The sequence below is a fragment of the Cricetulus griseus genome (genome assembly GCF_003668045.3).
Source record: "Cricetulus griseus strain 17A/GY chromosome 1 unlocalized genomic scaffold, alternate assembly CriGri-PICRH-1.0 chr1_0, whole genome shotgun sequence".
NCBI lineage: Eukaryota > Metazoa > Chordata > Mammalia > Rodentia > Cricetidae > Cricetulus > Cricetulus griseus.
In genome coordinates, this window is record NW_023276806.1 from 115718209 (window position 1) to 115739122 (window position 20914).

The 20914-nt window shown below is 39.3% G+C and overlaps 1 long non-coding RNA gene across 1 annotated transcript; it reads right to left on the reverse strand.

The window, feature by feature from the left end:
- Nucleotides 1-5934: 5934 nt before the first annotated feature.
- Nucleotides 5935-20607, reverse strand: LOC118239581. The gene is made up of 2 exons (XR_004772129.1): nucleotides 20365-20607; nucleotides 5935-6017 (listed from the first exon to the last, which is right to left on the reverse strand). It is a non-coding gene; the product is annotated as an uncharacterized LOC118239581 (long non-coding RNA).
- Nucleotides 20608-20914: the final 307 nt, after the last annotated feature.

Below are 20914 nucleotides of genomic sequence, written 5' to 3' on the forward strand. Positions count from 1 at the left end.
CTTACAAAATGAATTAACTTCTAACCTACCCTGAACAATGGCTCACTAGTTCCCTAAAATATTGTCTCACTTTTATTATTAAATGTACATTCTTTTTGGGTTCATTTATTTATGTGGAACTAACATGTTCAGCAATTTGTTTTTATTATCATTAAAAAGTTCCTCATAAGTCTTCATGGTTCTAACTTTAAACAAAATTTTCTTATGTGAAGCTTGTCATGTAATTGGAGACTACTTTGTGCACAGCTATTCTTATTCCCCACAGAAAGACTACTTCTAAACTGTTCATCTGAGGATCACAGGCACCAAAATCCTTACTGTAACAGAATAAATCACATTAGAGATGCCTCAGTGATGTAAGTTGAATGTAGGACACCGGCACATACCTCTGGCACCCAGTATCAGGAATGTACAAATGCCTTTATTCAACAATGCCAGTAGTTATATATTGTCAACTGAAACAGAGAACTGATTATTATAGTGATCTGCCACCAGCCTTTTCTTCAGCCATTTTCTTCAACTGACTTCACCGAAGTTATTGATAAAGAACCTGCCTGGAGCATCTTGTCATTGTCACTAATAATGCCAAAGTAATGGTCTAGGAATTAGGATATGCCACCTCCGACACTCCTCCCATTCCACCCATTGAGCCCATTCTAGGGTCCTTCTCTTCTTTAGGAATGCCTGTGACTATAATTTCTATTATAGTAAACAGAGTAGCATCTGATAAAGCAGGTCTCACAACCTTTGTTAGTTCCCTTTCCCACCATGTTCAAAAAATCACCAAGCATAACATCATAACTAACTTCAGAGGAACTTTGCAGAATTTTCTCAGCTATCAAAGATCCTTCAACACCTACATTCTTAGTCATTGCATGGATTTTGAGTGCTCATTTAATAATTTTTATACCAATTTTATGACCTACATTAGCAGGCTTTAGTGAATCCAAGGCTGGGGTGCACAAAACCTGACCAGAGCATCCTTCTAGAAGACCAGCTTTTAGCCTGTTCTAAAGCAGTGTACGTAGAGCTTCTCCATCAACATCTTTAGTGATTATGAGTAAGAGTTTCTGATGACTACTGGCTATTTCTAGAGGAGGTACAATGGACCAGATACTATACAATTTCTTTTCACGTAACAGAAAATCTTGCAATTCATATTTTGACCTTTTGGTGTATTGATCCTTGATCATGCTTCATGCCTTTAATAATTTCTAATTCATCATTTAGTGTTTCCCCACCTCTCATTGTGACACCATTTCTTACAACCCTTTTCATTGCATAAAAAATGATGTTTCCATTTTGATGTCTTCATGTGCAGAAATTATAGCAACTTGAGCAATTACTTCAAGGGTTGTCACAGGTTTAGACTGCTTTTTCAGTCCAGCAATTGCAACACCAACAGCAACTTTATACTTCACCTGATTTCCAGTGTGTTAACATCTTTGCTAACCCTCTCAAGTCTTTCTTGGACACAGAGCATGCCAGAACAGTAGCCTGGTGGTACCATCTCCAATCTCTTCATTTGTGTTATTGGTGACACTTTGAACAAGTTAGCTCTAATACTTTTATATTTATCCTTTAAATCAATTGACCTTGCAAAGGTCACACCATATTTTCTTTCTTGGGGACTTGTTTGGGTCTATTTATAATCACCATTCTTCCTTTGGCCCCATTGTAACTAATACAGTATTGACTAAAAGGCCCACACCTTGAGCAATAAGACTCAGGTATCTGCACAAAATTTCTATCTTTGGCATAGGCCCAGGACTCTGGTCTCATCTGTAAAAGGACTATGAATAGATGAAGAATTTCTGCAGTGACCTGGTGGGAGCTAATGAATCCAGTTAGACTATCACAGTGAGTGAGAGGAGAAGTCTTTATTTTTAATTCTAACTTGACTGAATAGTCTTGGCTACTTCAGGTGGCATCAGGGAAGTTTAATTGACTTTGCAGAATTCTCTGTTTAGATGCATGAGGCTAACAATCCCACATCCATTGGGAGTTGATTCCTGTCTCAAGAAAGAAGCATTTTGACCAGACTTATAGAGATTGGTGTGTAACCTTGAGCCTATTCATACAACTAGTCAGGCTGTAGCAGTTGCTCTGATGAATAGCCACGGGTGGTGGCAGATCTGCCCTGTAGATAGATCTGTATGATAAACCAAATGAAAAGCCAAACACACTAAGAACACACGTTTTCTTTCCTAACAAAAATGTTTTTAATTGAAATGGGATTTCATCACTTCCCTCTCCCTTTCCTTCCTCCAGCCACTCCCAGCTACCCTCCCTCAAACCCCTCTCTTGGCCTCCACTCTGAAGTTAATAGCCGCTTATTCTTTTATTATATTTGTTATATAATACATATATATGTGTGTATATTTACAAATAAGACCTATTTATTTTGTTTTTGATGTTTGTGTGTATATGATTTCAAGATTGATAACTTCGTATTTGAACAACCAAAACGAGGCCTCATTCCTTGGCAAGGCTAATTCTCCTTCTCCTATCAGTCAATAGATGCCTGTAGTTCTTTGTTTAGATGTGGTACCCTGGGAAATTTTCTCCATTCACATTGACATGTCTATTGATACTACTATTGTTCTAGTCTTGTTTATGCAACCATTTGTAGCAGAGACTGTTTCCCAGCAGACTTCTTGGTATTGAGGCTCTTGCAATCTCCCTCTTTCCTTTCATGATATTCCCTGAGATATAGATGTAGGAGTTGTAATGTAGATGCATCTGTTGGGGAAGGGCTCCCCCTAACTGTTGATATCTCTCTCTGATTATGTCCAGTTGCGGTTTTTGTGGTGGTTTCCATTTGCTGTAGATGGTTGTCAGGTGTCACCATCATGTGAATACCACTTCTTGTACCTTTATGGATAATATTATGCATGCTGCCATAGGATGAGCAATTAGTCCTACACAGCTTCAGAACCTATATGCTATGGCCATTGCCAGCATGACAAGGTATCCATAAAGGCACAAGGAAAGAGGCTTTCAGGACAGATCCAGCTCGAGTCATTCAAGTTGTGTGTACTGAGTGTATGGTTTCTTCAGCAATAGGCACATACCTTCAACCTCTGAGCAGCAAACAAGGGCTACATCATTCATTAATCAATACTGCTGTTGGAGTTACTTGGACTTTCCTGTCAAACCCTTTAAAAGGGATTTCTTGTGTTTGGTTCCAGGGATTTTATTAATCTATGTTCTTTTGTGGGGAGCATGTCAGTTTAAGTGGCTCAACTTCCTTTAAGACATATATGTACATGTACATGTGAGTGTGTATACATATGTGTGCACACACATGTGTGTATGTATACATATACACCAATGTATATTATGAATAATTTTAGGTAAATATAAAATAATATGATACTTTGAGACTTGATAAACAACTTTGGTGTTATTTGGCCTTCTTTCTCCTTCTGTATGTTTCTTTAGGAACATAGAGAAGTTTTTTTTTTTGTTGTTGTTTAAAAAACCATTAAATATGTACGAGCAAACCTAAAAAGAAACTGAGAGAAATGGACTTTGCAAAGGCAAGATTTGATTCAAGAGAGGCAGATTATGGGAATCTGTACCATGGCAAACCAACAGGCTTACAGAAGGAAGTTGGGCTTTGAGAGGCAAAATTAGGAGGGATATGTAAGTTGCTGTGAGGCAAAGAAGGTTCTGGTTACACAGTCTGTTGTGGGAGGTGATACCAATTGATTAGTGGAGACTGTGATATAAATGCCTATAAAAATCTATCCAGTTGGCCTCCCATGTGACCCTGAGAAAGCTGAGGATTGTTGCAATCTTTTGCCAGAGTTTGATACAGGCAACTATTTTGATTTTGACAACTTTTGCAAAAGTAGGCATAAACCCTTACTATCTAACAACAAAATAGTAACCCAATTGTAAATCAAATCTGAACAAAAGTATGAAACCTGTAAAATGTAAACAAACAGCACTGATGCAACATAGCTGTTGAGGGGCTTTGTTGATTTGGGCACTGCTAACTTGTAAGAATGTTCTAGGTGTACATGAGTAATGCCTATATGCATGTGATTCCCCAAGGTCTCTCTGTATTGTTCCTGAGCATGGAATAGAAACCACGAGGTTTTTGCTCACATGGGTGTGCCACTGAAGCATTAGGACCACCTCAAACAGAGGTTGGAGTTCAGAGTGCCAAACTCTAACATATCCTTACATGGATTTGGAATATATGTGTATGTGAAGCTCTTTGTCAGATTCCCCACCCATGGGGAACCCCACATCCTACCTAACATATGATTCTTATTTCTGTATAGAAGGATAGGTTGGAGTAACTAGTAAGTAAAATAGCAAAAGGACGTTTGCCAATGCCACTAATTTATTAATAAATCTTTGAAATTAAGTTCCATCCTATGATTCAAATTTTGCCTTGTTAGATGTTGCATCATTGTACTTTTCCTTTTTCTAGACATTTCTCTTGTTAAATTTCATTAGATTAGAACATTGTCAAACTTTCATCCAAACCTTCCATCTCTTAATTGCTAAAAAAAGGTGTTGGACTTGTATCTTTATGGAGGTTTAAAAAATTAAGTAATGACTCGGGAATTAAGTAACTGTACAGCCTTTTAATATCAATTTTGGCATTGCCAGTGCCAACACATCAATTATTATTTGAAGAAGCATCAGCAGACACAGCCTTTTAAAGGAGCCTAAATTGGATTAAAGGCATCCCTTGGCATCTCTGTCCTCCCCCTCACTCTTCCTTCTCACCCGAATTCTCTTTCTCAAAAATGTGTCCCAAATAATTAGTTATTATTTTGATCAGCATTTGGGATAGGCAAGGTATCCTTGGTTTAAATGTTCCTTTAAATGTCCCTTTTTCTCTAAAATATAAGGGAAGAAGTGCAAGCTATAATCTTAAAGGATAGCAACCGGCATCATATAGAATTAACTCTGCTAATCATTTGAAAACCAGTAACTATTGAGACTAAGGAATTCCAATTATGATCAGAGGAAGCAAAATCTCAAAATATAACTGATAGGAAATTAGTGAATTTGGAAATGCTAACTGTTGCACCTTAAATGCTGGAGTCCCCTCAATTCAAATGTTGACACACAGCATCCATTATGATAGGCTTAAAAATGAGGCCTAAAACCCCTTCCATCCCCTAGGGACCCAGCCTCTTGATGAAGACTCAGGCTCCCCCTAGTTCTTCTGGTGACCCCTCTTAGCCTATTCTTCTATCCCCCTTTCAGTCCCTTGTGACTCAGCCAACTCACAGAGCCTGTATCTACCAGGACCTACAGCTGCCACACTAGGCTGGGACCCAGATGAGAGCATCACTTGACCCTCATCAGAGAAGCTTCTTCACAGAAACATTCAGCTCTTAAAATCTTGTTTTTTTATTATAGAAAATAGTGTATTTCATACAATGTATTCTGACCAGTTTCCTCTCCCTCATCTCCCAGATCCTCCCTGCCTCCATACCCATCTAACTCCATGCCTTCTTTTGCTCTTTAAAAAACAGACAAAAACCAACCAAACAAAAACCAGACCAGACTAGAGCAAAACAATGAGAAAACAAAATTAGGAAAAGCAAGAGAAGCTTTTTTACCTGTAGAGACACACAGAAATAAACATAAAAACAAAATCAGAAACAATAACATATGAGCATAAGACCACTAAGGTTAAAAAAGAAAGGCCCAGACAAAGGATTATGACACAAAAAGATCTCCAAAAATGCCCTTAAGTGAATTTTTTTTTTTATACCCAGCGAGACTTCATTGGAAAACATTTTTTTCCTTTGCAACCGTTTGATAATTGGAGTTATCTTCTTGCTTAGGGGTGGGAGCTCATGTCCACTTCCTCCTGGTGCCCCTTCTGGTTTGGACCTGTGCAGGCTCTCTGCAGCTGCCACTGTCTTTGAGTTCATATGTGGTCAGTCCTGTTGTATCTGGGAAGCATTGTCCTTGGTGTTTTCCATCCCTGTTGGCTCTTAGAATCTTTCTTCCTCTTCTTCTGCAAAGTTCGCTGAACCCTGATGGGAGGGATTTGATAGAGGCAGCCAATTTAAGACTGGGTATTTCAAGGTCTCTCACTCCTTGCATATTGTCCAGTTACAGATCTCTATTTTTGTTCCCATCATTTGCAGGTGGAAGCTTCTCTGATGTTGGCTGACTAGACACTAATTGAGCTGTTGGCTAATGGGACCCCATGGAACCCAAACAACTCAGGCTATTGACAAGGCTATTGGTTATTCTTCACAAACTGATGGTGGGGCCCTATTGCTGAGGACAAACCCTGCATACTCATTGAACACAGAGAGGATGAGCTGGTTCCTAACTAGAGCCTTCACTCCTATTGACTAATTAGTGTTCATGCTACCAGAGGAGAGAGGGAAACATGAATTCAACTACAAACCCTTCAGTCTACAATGGTTTTGTAAGCTGTTGCTGTTGAGTAGTCAGTCACTATATGATTGGATTTAAAGCCCATTCCATGAGATGGAACCCATGTTTGACACTGCTTAGGTGACCAAGAACCTGGAACTAGGTAGGCTATGGACCTAGGGGAAGACCAAATACTATTATTGTTCTGCTAAAGAAATGCAACTATATAATGACAATCTACTGTATTCATAAATCAGTGTCTTTCTCAGCCATTGTGCTGGCTACTTTGATGCCAACTTGGCAAGCTAGAGTCATTTGAAGAGTGGGAACATTAAATGAGAAAATGCCTTGGTAAGAGTGAGCTGCAGGCAAGCCTGAGGGCATTTTCTTTATTAGTGATTGATGGGAGAGGGGCCAATCCATTTTAAGCGGGTGTGGCTAGTGATTCTGAAAGCAGGCTAAGCAAGCCATTTGAGAAGCCAGTAAGTAGAAATCCTCCATGCTCCCAGGCTCCTGCTTGAGTTTATGCCCTAACTTGCTTCAATGATAGGCTGTGATGTGGAAGTATAAGAAAAATAAAACTTTTCCTCCCTACGTTGTTTTTGGTCATGGTGTTTCATCACAACCATCTTCACACTAAGATAGTCATCATTGGAGAAGCTTCTTTCTTGTTTTTTTAATGTAGTTTTCCTTTGGAAAATTGAAAATTTTCTCTCCTTCTCTAGTCTAAGCATTCTGTGAGTAGCAGTTACCCATATGACTGAGTAATGTCCAAACATAGTTTTTTGTTTGTTTGTTTGTTTTTGAGACAGGGTTTCTCTGTGTAGCTTTGGAGCCTACCTGGCACTCGCTCTGGAGACCAGGCTGGCCTCAAACTCACAGAGATCTGCCTGCCTCTGCCTCCTGAGTGCTGGGATTAAATGCATGCGCCACCAATGCCTGGCCAGCTTTTTTTTTTTTTTATTAAAAGCAAAATATAGCCTGCATGAATCTTAATTGGTTTAGTCAATATTACATTTTGAAGGTAAAATAGAACTGATATGAAATTAGTTATAATGTATTTGAAGTTTCCTAGTATTACAAATAATGCTGTAATTCTTGTGCATATCTGGTTATTTATAGTTTTTATAACTATGGAGGTAGTATTATTATATAAAATTTTATAAATACTATGGAGACCAAACTGTTTTCTGAAAGATCTGTTTCATAAATAATAAGTTAACACATCTTACTACATCCACCCTTATCCACTCCTTCTCCCCACATTATCTTTTCAAATACAATTGCAATTTTGAATGCAAGAAATGTATAGTTTTTTGAATGGTTATTATTTTGTATCTGTCCTTTGGATGGTTGTATTGTCAACCATTTTGTTTTATTTTTAGTAGCCCTTTTAGAAAAAAATTAAAAAGCTACAGAATAAGAAATGATTTACCATTTTGGTGGATAATAACTTAAAAAATACACCTGTTCTTACTCTTAAGTTACATATGTAGTTTATGTTATACCCAACCCCAAATTGCAAAATAACACAAGTTGTATTGCCCAAATCCCCAATGAATAGCCTAATAAATAGAATGGTGTATTCTTAGAATGGTTAAAATTTAATGAAAACAACTCTACAAATAAAGAAAAATTCCAACAAACCTTGGCTATAACTAACTTTGGGAAGTTAGTGGAACAATTATAACTGTCATGATTGTGGGAATGTAAAATGGTTTAAACAATTGGAACTCTGGAAGATAGTTTCTAAGTTAAACATATATGCTGTACTACCCAGCAATTCTACTACTAGACTTTTATCTAAGAGAACAAAAACACTCACGCATGTGAAAATTTGTATATGAGTGCTTAGAGCAGCTTTACTTATAATAACTGCCAACTGGAAATTTCCTAAATGATTATGAAGGTGTAAACAAGTAAGCAACATGTGGTATATTCATACAATAAAATATTACTCATATATAAAAAGGAATAAACATTGACATATGTAAAATGTAATTTAACTACAAAATTATGCTGAGTGATAGAATCAAGGACCAAAGCAGCACCTGTGCATTTGATTTCATTTATACAAAGCTCTAGAATAGATACATTTAATAGAGACAACAAATCAGTAGTCTCCTGGGTTTTTGATAGAAGAAAGGCTGGGGACAAAAGACCTTGAAACATTTGGGGATAATAGTAAAGTATTCTGATAGAGATAATGGCTTTGTGGATATATACACATTTCCAAACTGATCAACTTCAGTTATATTTTAATTAAGTTGAAAGGTCTATTTGAAAGAGATGACCAAAAGACAGAGAGGAACTAGACACAGGGTCTGAGATCTGGCGTTATATTTATTTGGGGGGAATTGTTTATAAGCATATTTATGCTTAGAAATCCCCAGAATTTTTTTTTTTAGCAAAGAAGAGATTCTTGAAAATATATCTCTCCATTCATCCATATATATTGCAGAAGATCTAAAACCCAGCATGACCTGGAAGTTATCTGCTAGGCCTGTCTGGTTCAATGATGCATGGACATCCTACATAAAATTCATTCTAGGGCTAAAACACTTGCTTAAGAACCCATACCAGCTTTAGAAGACACTGAGTTTGAACTAAAATTTTCACTTCTTGCTTCCATTTTTTTTTCAAGGCAGGGTTTCTCTGCATAGCTCTGCCTGTCCTGGAACTCACTTTGTAGAGCAGGCTGGTCTCAGAGATCTGCCTGCCTCTGCCTCCAGAGTACTGGGATTAAAGGCATATGTCACCACCACCAGGTTCATTTTTTCTTAAATTTAAAAGGATAATTTTTCACTCATGTCACTTGCCACACAGTAGGTGTCTAGGAATGTATGATGATTAAATGGCTGGATCATTGAGATGAAATGCATAAGCATGACAAGCTTACTTAAAACAACTGTGTGGGGGAAAAAGAAAGAAACTGTTCATTCCTGCAGTGGATACTCATGTTCGTTTTTTCATTATTCAGAGGAAGAAGGGAGAGAATTGGGGAAAAGCCATTTAGTTTTCAATCTCTACTGAGGGTAACTGAGGTGTTATTAAAGAATATAATTTTACATTTTAGTCAAAATGTCAAATTTAACTCATAGTAAAAAACTTGATTTGTAAAAATACATTCAAATATTAACTTTAAAGTAGGATCAGAAATCTGTATGGGATTATTAAATGTTCTTTATTATTATTATTATTTGATAAATGTTCACTGAGGACTTTCTCTGCAGCCATTAGTAAATAAAACTTGTATTTCAGGATACATTTCTGAAGATAGTATCAATCAATCTACACAGAGATGAGGATGACTTGCCATGAAGATAGTCAAGAAACCTGAGATTAAAGCTGCATGCACATTAAGAATCTGAAGAAAATTGTGTCATGAAGTAAGAGGAAAATTTTCTCAGTTGTAGTATTTACATGTAAAATATTATAAAAAGACAATGATTATTATATCAATATTTAAAAGTTCATATTATTAAAAGTAAGAGATTTGTTTCTAAGCTATAATTGGTCTGATTCATAGGTCCATACTGACTTTGTAGAATTATAGATTCTTCTAGAATCCCAGATTTGAGAACTGTCATAAATAATTATGTCTGTATTGGCGTGCTACATTGTGTGCCTGTCTGTCTTTCTCTGTCACTGTCTCTCATTCTGGCATTGAACACTGAACCCAGATCTTGCACATGCTAGGTAGTGACCCACCACTGAACCTCTGCCTGAGTTCTTCTGTATTTGGCAAAAGCTGGTAGGCTGAATGAACATGCAGTTCCAATGAAGTATAGGTACAGTGTAGTAAGGTTTCTGATGTGTGTTCACTACTGTACATTAAGATTACTGTTTCAAAAATGTACAAAGAATACAAGAATCTAGTCACTGATACACCAAACAACCCAATTAAAAAGTGGGGTACAGAACTAAATAGAGAATTCTCAATAGAGGAATCTAAAATGGCTAAAAGACACTTGAGAAATTGCTCAGCATCCTTAGCTATCAGGGAAATACAAATCAAAACTCTGAGATACCATCTTACTCCTGTCAGAATGGCTAAAATCAAAAACACTAATCACAATTTATGCTGGAGAGGATGTGTAGAAAGGGGAACACTCCTCCATTGCTTGTGGGAGTGCAAACTTGTACAACCACTTTGGAAATCAGTATGGTGGTTTCTCAGGAAAATGGGAATCAGTCTACCTTAAGGTCCAGCAATTTCACTCTTGGACATATAACTAAAGGATGCACATTCATATAACAAGGATATCTGTTCAACTATGTTCATAGCAGCATTATTTGTAATAGCCAGAACCTGGAAGCCACCTAGATGCCCCTCAACTGAACAATGGATAGAGAAAATGTGGTACATTTACACAGTGGAGTACTACTCAGCAGAAAAAAAGACAATGGAATCTTGAAATTTGCAGGCAAATGGATGGAACCAGAAGAAACCATTCTGAGTGAGGTAACCCAGTCACAGAAAGATAAGCATGGTATGTACTAACTCATAAATGGATATTAGACATAGAGCAAAGGATTACCAGCCTACAATCCATACCTCCAGAGAAGCTAGGAAACAAGGAGGACTCTAAGAGAGACATACATGGTCCCCCTTAGAAGGGGAAAGTGACAAGATCTCCTGAGCAAATTGGGAGCACAGGGGAAGGGGAGAGGGAGGAAAGAGAAAGAGAAGGGGAGAAGAGGAGCGAGGAGGAGAACATGAGGGAGCAGGAAGACTGAGTTTGGGGAAGAATAGAGGGGAGCAAGAAAAGAGATACCCCAATAGAGGGATCCATTATAGGTTTAAAGACAAATCTGGGACTAGGGGAATGTCCAGAGATCTGCAAGGTGACCCCAACTAAGAATATAAGCAATAGGGAGAGGATACCTTAAATGCCCTTCCTCTATAATGGGATTGATGACTACCTTAAATGCCATCCTAGAACCTTCATCCAGTAGCTGATGGAAGCAGAAGCAGCAATCCACAGCAAAGCACTGAGTGTAATTCCTGGAATCCAGTTGTAGAGTGGGAGGAGTGATGAGAAAAGGGGTCAAGACCATGCTGGAGAAACCCATAGAATCAACTGACCTGACCAAGTGGGAGCACTGGGACCCCAACATAAAACTGGGGAACTAGCATTGGTGCAAACCAAGCCTTCTGGATGTAGGTGTTAGGAGGCCTGGGGAGTCTTTGGGACCTCTGACAGTGGAACCAGTATTTATCCCTAGTGCACAAATGGGACTATGGGAACCCATTCCCCATGGAAGAATACTCTCTGAGCCTAGATACATGGGAGAGAGTCTAGGCCCTCCCCCAAATGATATGACAGACTTTCCCCCATGGAAGCCCTCACTCTCCCTGGGAGGTGGATGGGAGACATGGGAGGATGGGAGAGGGAACTGACATGTAAAACAAGATTTCTTCTAAATAAAAATATCTCAAAAGATTACTGTTTCTAAACTTGTCCTTTTAAAGGACACCCTTTGTCTATACCGGCATTAATCCATTTATGAGGGTAGAACCCTTCCTTTTGCCTAAGCACGTCTGATTAAATCTCACCTCCCTATGTTGCACTGGTGAGAAGCATGCAACACATGATTTGGGGACACACATTCAAATCACTAATTCCCAAACCATAATGTTAAACTGTGGCTTCTGAGGCTGCAGGCCTGGGACCCTCTGGGATTGTGCTTTTCTGATGAGCCCTCAGAGAAAGCTGGTGCTGTGACTCATGAGTCAGAAGCTTCTTCAATGATAAGAAGACTGGACAGTCAAAACATGCATCTGTTTGCTTAGTAAATAGTTCAGATTTTAGAAAATCTAACCTTGCTTTCTTAGTAATCCCAGAGGATAGTGACATACACTTGTTTGGTCTGTGTAGTCAACATGTGTCTTTGAGATCATGATCTACAGTAGCAGGCACTAGGAATAAAATTATTTTGTGTTTTTTAAAGTGACATTTTGGAGATAAATTTGAAAACTAATAAAAATTAGGGAATGTTTGGTAATTGTGGCATGAAAAGTTTGAGTGACTTATCGGATAGTCACTCCTTAGTTCAGTTGTATGAAGGACTAGATTGAAGAAGTTGGGTATTCTCTTACCTCTCTTTTGCTGTTAGGTTAGGTTTTAACTGCACAGTGTCCAACAGTCATGTCCCCAAGTCTTCTAAATCAAGGCTGTCATGACATAATCCTTTCTAGGGACTTTAATCTTTAAGTGTTTTTTTTTTGTTGTTGTTGTTTTATTTTGTTTGTGTGTGTGTGTGTGTGTGTGTGTGTGTGTGTGTGTGTGTGTGTGTGTGTGTGTGTGTGTTTTGTTTGTGTTTTCCTTGTATAGCTTTGGAGCCTATCCTGGCATTTGCTTTGTAGACAGGCTGGTCTGAAACTCACAGAGATCTGCCTGCCTGTGCCTCCCAAGTGCAGAGATTAAAGGCATGCGCCACCACTGCCCGGCCTAAGTGTACTCTCTTAATGCTCTTGAATTAATAAATTGAGGTACCTAAATGCCCCCATGTAATCTCAACTATGTGGTTATCTATACAAGACCTGAATAATGACAATACTAGTTGACATGCCAGTGTGGATGGCAAGTTTTACAAAGCTCCACTTCTAGATGGAGAACTACAGTCAATCAATGACTGCTTTGAAAGAGAAAATCAGTCCTGCCCCTCCCCCCAGCTCCTTAATAAGGTTATCCATTCCCAATTTGTTAGTCCCAGGCACATGTGCATATGAGCTACACTACATGGGTTTAGTAGGGCATGATCAAGAGAGAGACAGAGACAGAGACAGACAGAGAGAGAGAGAGAGAGAGAGAGAGAGAGAGAGACAGAGAGAGAGACAGAGAGAGAGACAGAGAGAGAGACAGAGAGAGGTCATAACAAGAAGGTGAGGTCATGAATTTGAGATGTAGTAGAGGGACATGGGAGGAATTGAAGAGGGAGAAAGAGTGTTAAAATGATGTAAATACAGGAATTATATATGATATTATAAAAATTAAAAAGCCAGCATTTCAAGTTTAATTATATTAAAGACAAGATTTCACTAATAGAAGCTACAACAAGCAGTTCAACAAAAGAGTATGTTCTGAGTTTAAAAAGTAGACATTAGAGTTAGAAGGACTGAGAAGTGATGTCTCAGCACAAAGTCCCCTCTGTATGACAAGCAGAGGCACAGTCCTAAAGAGATGTAATATCTGAAGCTCAACCAGCTGGCTGACAGCCTAACCCCCATCTTCACTTTGGCCAATGGTCACCCCATCAAGTGCTAAAAGGGCCAAGTGGGAAACATAATTTAAAGTCATAAATATAAAACAAAAGTGACTATAGGCAATCTGGCAAACAACACGGGGGAATTTTACAGCTGAAGAGTCACAGGGAGGATCACAGCCACATAGAGTAAACTAAGGACATAAAAATGGGGGCGGGGAGGGATGGGGGGGTGGAGTGGGGAAGTGGGGGATGGGGGGCTGAGTACAGCCAAAATGTGTGCTTTAAAAATAAAAATTGGGAAGTCAAAATTATATATAATATTTTAATTTTAAAATGCTAATCCTAAGTGTATAAGAGAGCAAAAAGGATTTTTTTTAAAATAGCAATTTTATTCTCCTTTAAAAATTCCATAAACATATTTTGATAATATTCGTATCTCTCTTCCAACTCCTTCCAGATCTACCTCTAACTCCATGACCACCCAACTTAGTATTGTATTCCTTTTCTAAAAAATTAAAAATCCCATCAAATCCCATTTGTGTTTAGTACTACTCTTGGGTATTCTAGAGAGTGGTGGTGGTGGTGTGGTGGGATGGCAATGATGGTGATACTGGGGTGGTAGTGGTGGTGGTGGTGCTGTGTTGTTGTTGCTGTTGTTGTGGTGCTTTGGTGATGGTGGTTGTGATGCTGTGGTGGTGCGATGGTGTTGGCACTTTGGTGGTGATGCTGTGGTGGTGGTGTTGGTACTTTGGTGGTGGTGCTGTGGTGTTGTGATGGTGGCTGTGATGCTGTGGTGGTGGTGTTGGTACTTTGGTGGTGGTGCTGTGGTGTTGTGATGGTGACTGTGATGCTGTGGTGGTGGTGTTGGTACTTTGGTGGTGGTGCTGTGGTGCTGTGGTGGTGCTGGTTCTGAGTCTACCTTTCAGGACTCACACCTTTAAAGATAACTGTGTCATCTCTCCCAGGAGCTATCAGATGACAAAAACTCCGCAGTTAGGAGTAGAACTTTATGCCCAGCCATCTTTTCCCACTCCATGCTGGGTTTTTGTGTGGATTGAGTTTGCAGAGATATTGTACATGCTGTCACAGTTGTGTGAATTTATATGTGCAGCTAACTGCCCTGTTCTGTCTGGAAAACAGTTTCCTTAAAGTCACCTACCATGTCTAGCTCTTATAATTGTTAGCCCCTATTTTTACATGATCCATGATCTTTGGCAAGAGATAAAGATGTCTCTTTTAGGGATGATCACTCTTCAGTCTCCGACTCTCTGCACATTGACCTTGTGTAGCTCACTTTGTTAATCACCATCTATTGCAGGAAGATGTTTCTCTGATGAGAATTGGGAGATGCACTCATCTGTGAGTAGGGTAGTAAGTTTTTAGGTATCATTTTAATAGTATTTAACAGAATAATAGTAGAATAATAATAATAGAACCTTTTCTATCCTAGAGTCTATGACTTTTCTAGCCACAGGGTTTTGCCACTGAAAACAGTTCCAGGTATGGATTCCATCATAGATAAGGCCTTATATCTAATCAGAAAGAAAGTGTGAGTTATGCCCATAACACTTGTGCCACTATTGCACTAGTGGGCATATCTTACCAGAGCAGTCATAATTGTAGTTTGTAGGGTTCACAGCTAGGTGAGATTGATAATTACTTTTCTCTCCCAGTGTAGCATTGCATTGTACTTTCAACACTATAGGAGCTGGTCAGTAGGGATGAAGCTTCCAGGTCAGTATCAACTTCATTTCCCCATGTCCATGACTCAAGAATGTGGTGTCTTCAGTAATAACATCTTACTGTCAAGTTCTTGGGGCAACCAAGAAGAATGGCAATAGCCTGTAATGTTTGGGAGAAGGTCTATGGTGCTGTGGCCCTGTGCTCTCCTCCCCTCAGCTGAGTGAGCTGCTCTAGCAGTAATGATGGCAGCTTCTTATCATTGGCTGGGCCTGTGGGCCCAAGAGCTGGCCTAGCCAACAGTGAAGGGGTGGCCTGAGGATCAGCCCTCCTGGGAAATGACATGCTCCTTTGTCTACTACAGCCGGGCTCCCATACCTGTTGCTGATGCGTTTCTAGTTCTGATTCTCTCCAATTGCACATGCAACTCTGTTCTGTTATCTGTTTTCCCAGAATTCCATAAAACCACATTTTAGAAGCATCTTCCCATAAGATCTGCCTTTTTTGTTGTTCTAGAGATAATGCATGTTCTTCAGGCTCATCCTTTGCAGTTGTGTCCCCTTGAGTCCTCTGTGGTCTCTCAGGTTCCTCAGAGCAGGCCTGCAGTCCCTGGGTGCCAGTCCAAGTCAAGTTCTTTTTTATTAACAGCTGAATGGTATTTCACTGCATACATTTATCACATTTTCATTATCCATCCATCATTTGATGGACATTTAGGCTGCTTCTATTTTTCAGCTGTTGTGAATAGAGCAACAATGGACATGTATAATTAAGCATCTCTATAATGGGACATAGGATTCTTTGGGTATATTCCCAAGAGTGAAGTTGTTGAGTCATGTGGTAGATCTACTGATCTATTTTCAGTTTTTTGAGGAATCTCCACAGTGAGTCCACAGTGGCCAAACCAGTTTGCATCCCCATTAGCAGTAAATTAAGTATTCCCCTTTCCACACATTCATAACTACGTCTGCTGTTATTTATTCATTGAGTAAGTCTTGGTCATTCTGATTGGGATAAGATTAAATCTCAAAGCAGTTTTCACTTGCATTTCATTGGATTTGATGTAAAAAGAATGTTTCCTAGCCACTTATGTTTCATCTTTAGAGAACTTTGTTTAGTTCCATGACTCATTTTTAAATTGGGTTATTTGTTTCCTTGATGATTGGCTTTGTGAATTCTTTGCATATACTATTATATTGAGATATGTCTTCTGTATCCCTATATTCTCTAGGAACTTTATAATGAAGGGATCATGAATTTTGTCAAAAGCCCCTTTTGCATCTAATGAGATGTTCATGTGGTTTCTTGCTTTCTTTGTAGCAAGAATAATAAAAACCCAGAAACAGATATTGGGGTTCAAGCTGAAGATCAGAAAAGCAAAGCAGCCAGTCAGTAGTTCTTACCTCTACCAAGGCTGGATTGGAGATCCTAGCTTCCCTATGATTGGAAACTGACTCTTCCATGAGACCCTTTGCTTCTTCCTTATATACCCCTAATGCTGGGATAAAAGGTGTAAGCTCTGTTACTCTGTTAGACTGATTCACTCTCATGTAGCCCAAGGTAGTCTTGAACTCTTGCCTCTGTCTCCTGAGTCCTGGGATTAAAGGTGTGTGACACCACTGCCCAGCTTCTATGGCTGACTTTAAATTCTGATCTTCAGTGGCTTTATTAGATCATAAACAATATCTGTTTATATAATGGTTTACATTTATTGATTTCCCTCTAGAACTTGATAATGGTGGACAATACCTTTGATGTGTTCCTACATTTGCTTTGCAAGTATTTTTGAGAATTTTTGCATCTTTAGTTGTCAGGAGATTGATTGGCCTATAATTTTCTGTGTAGTTGTGGGATCTTTGGTTTCAGTATTAGGGTAATTAAAGCATTATAAAAAAAGTTTGGAAATGTTCCTTCCTTTTCCAAGTTACAGGATAATTTGAGAAGCATTGGTGGTAGTTTTCTGAACATCTTGTAGAATTCTGCATTGTATCCATTTTGTCCTGGGCTTTTTCCAGATGGAAGAGTTTTAATTACTGCCTCTAACTCATTGGTTCTTATGAGTCTATTTAAATGATTTATTTCATCTTGATTTATTTTTGGTAGGTTACAAATACCTAGATATATTTAGGAATTCATCCGTTTCTTTCATATTTTCCTGCTTATTGAAAGTAGGTTTTAAAAGTATGTCCCTGTGATTCTCTGAATCACAGTATCTTTAGTAATGTTTCCTTTTTATTTCTGATTTTACTAATTTTGGTCTGAGAGATTTTCTTTTTGTATTTTTTTTAACTTAGAGTTAAAACTATTGTTTTTCCCCCTCATCCTTACTGAAAATGTCAAAAGAAAAATGAGACCAGTCATGAAAATATGGTGATCCTTTGGCAATTACATTCAAGATGCACATGGGATAGGGATGCTTTGAGATGTGTTGTTAACTTAGTGTTCCAAAACACTTGGGAGCTTCTGGAAAGGTTTGTAATATGTCACATACACCATTTTACCAAGGCAAAGATTTCAACTACAACCTGTGGCTGTTGTGGAAAACAGGGTCCCATATGTGGTGATAAAATATAGACTATAATCAGCAGTTTTAAGGATTATGAAAATTATTATGAAGTATAGGGATCATACAGAAAATCAGTGTTAGCTACGTAGTTACTAGTTGTTACTATGTGTGGCTTTGTTGTTTCTGTTTTCTCCTGTTTATTAACAATAGTTTTGTATGACTATTTTCAGTGCATATGATGAAGATTTATTTATTGCCCAAGGAGTCCAGGCAATTGTCTAGAAACCCCAGGGCTACCCTTGTGACTGTTAAGCATTTGTTCTATGTAGCATTATGATCTCAAGGAGCCATGACAGCTTCATCCCACGCCATAAGGAGATGAATGTGGATAATCATTAGGGTGTGAAGGCTGCTGTGGTTGGACATGACTGCCAGGATTCATTGGTAGGATCCTGTTCTCCCGAGTCAAGCCTTTAGAAGTGGGGCTTCTGATGTTCCAGGTGAACTGCCTTCAACATGTTGATGCTTGTGCCTATATATTAGTGTCACTGTCAGTTTTGGTCGAGACCTCTTTCGTTTGCAATGGGCAGTGATTACTACAGAGACTCATAAGTGGTCAAAGTTCTGAGAACAAGTGACTTTTAACTGCTCATACCACATCTATTCTATCCTTACCCAAGGTCCGAGAAATACAGAAGAGGAGATGGGAAGAATTTAAAAGCTGGAGGAAAGGGAGGAGTGTGGTGGTATGCTACCCATGCCCTCTCATTCTAACTCTCAGTAGGTGTGATTATGAACAAGACCTGCATCTGGTTGGGCCCAGCAACATTCTGTCTTGCAGTGGTGGGGATTTCAAGGTCCCACAACTTTCCAAGGCTCTGTAGTGAGTTAATGGCTGTTGGGGGAAGAGATAGATATCACTGGTGAGGTTCTCCTGGTTGCTGACCCAGGCTCTTTATAAACAGTCCTAAGTATTAATTAGGTTGCTCTCTGTTTCCCCAGACCCAATGCCCCAGTCTAGTCCCTAGAGCCACAACAGAATATCAGCTGCAGCCTCCCTTTCCTTCTGCCCACATCTCCTGTGGATCACACAGACTGTTCCCTTCCAACTGCTTGTTGTTGTATCGAAGCCACCAACTCCAGAAGGCACCCTCTGCTAAACCACCTACCATACCTGCCAGAAAACAAGGTAGGCTGCTGAAAGATCTTCTCTTTCTCTGTTCCCCCAGGTCCAATCCCCCAGTCTTGTTCCTAGCACTGCAACATAACACCACCAGCAGCATCCCCTACTCCTTGCCCACATCTCATATGGATTCCACAAACTATCCCATCTTAATTCCCTTCCCCAGACTTTTTGTTTTTTCCCAGCTCCCATAGGCATCTCCTGCTAACCCAAAGGCTGCTCCCCTCAGAGGTGTAGGCAGACCCACATCTCTCCTATTGCTCCCGAGATCACCAACTCCTATTCCAAGCTCTGTAGCAGGAAGCCTGCTGCAGTTTTCCTTCCCTCTCAGACCTCATCCCTAGGGGGTCACAAAGACCTTCTCCTCCAACCTCCCTTCTCCCAACTCTTGCCAATATTTCAGCTTACAAAACCATCAGGCATTCCCTGTGAACACACCAGCTGAGCAGGCCAGGAATACAGACAACAAACAGCTTCACACTCCCTGAAAATCCAACGGTGAAACAGAAACTAAGGAATAAAACACCCACCCAACAAACACAAACCCAGGAATCAGCACTTAGATCTATAATCATCCCAAACTCAAATTCCAACACATGAGTGTCAAAACACAATAAACCATAGCCAGAGCAAAGTATCTCCACTAGAGCCAGCTATTTTACCACAGTGGGCCCTGAATAGTCTACCATAGACAAAGCACAAGAAAAAGGCTTTAAAACCATGTGTACAAAGATAATAGAAGTTCTTAAAGAGGAAACTAATAAATCCCTTAAAGATATCCAGGAAAACACAAGCAATTAGAGAAAAGGAATAAATCCCTTAAAAAAATTGAAGAAAACACAAACAAACAGTTGTAGGAAGGGAATAAAACTGTTCAAGATCTGAAAATAGAAATAGAAGCAATAAAGAATACATAAGCTGTGGTGATATTTTGTTTATGATCTAACAAGTAAAGCCGGCCTGAAGATCAGGATTCAGAGCTAGACACACTAGTTAGCCATAGAGACCTGGCAGTGGTGGCATACATCTTTAATCCCAGCACTTGGGATACAGAGCCAGATGGATCTGTTAGTTCAAGGCCATCCTGGGCTATATGAAATCGATCCAGTCTAAAAGAGAAACAGAGCCAATTAGTGGTGGCTCACACTTTTTTATTTTATTTATTTTATTTTATTAGTTCAAATTAGGAACAAGCTTGCTTCAGATGTCAATCCCTTCTCCCTCTCTCTCTCCTCCCCCCAACATCCCACCTGCCCCTAGCCATCTCCCCTCCACTCCCCAGGCAGGGTAAGGCCCTCAAAAGGGGCTCCCCAAAGTCTACCACTTTGTTATATAAAATAATATTGTTTTTAATTTAAATAAAAATTCATTAGAAACAAACAAACAAACAAACAAACAAACAAAAACTACTGACCAGACCTGGTGCTGAGATCTTCTCTAGTGGGCTTAGAGGAAGGAGAGGCAGGAAGCCTTGGGCTTCTCATTGTGTCCCTCATATGTGCCTTTCACATTCTCTATCTGCTGTGCATGGGGCACAGCCTTTGATCCTGAGTGGGTCCCCCAAGATGGAGAATTTGGGCTCCTATTACTGATACCTTGAACAAAGCCTCTGCAACACAGGGCTGTGTGACTGAGATGAGAAACACTTCCTGGGTCACTGGCAGTCACAGATTAGGTATTGGGGATGAGGAAATTCCTGAGAGTCTACATGTAATGAGCAGATCTTGAGAAGTGAGCAAGCCATGACTCAGCTGTGTAGACTTTTGAGTTTCTTTCTGATGTTAACTAGATTTTTTTCCTGAATAAATGACCATTCACCAGATGTTCTTAAAACAATCAAAATAGCTCATGCCCTGATTATTGACCCATGTTCATTTTCTAAGATAAGTGTGTGTTGAGATGCAAATTTTGTGGTAATTTTTGGATAATGAATAGCTAATGAATGAATAAGTATATTCTTTCAT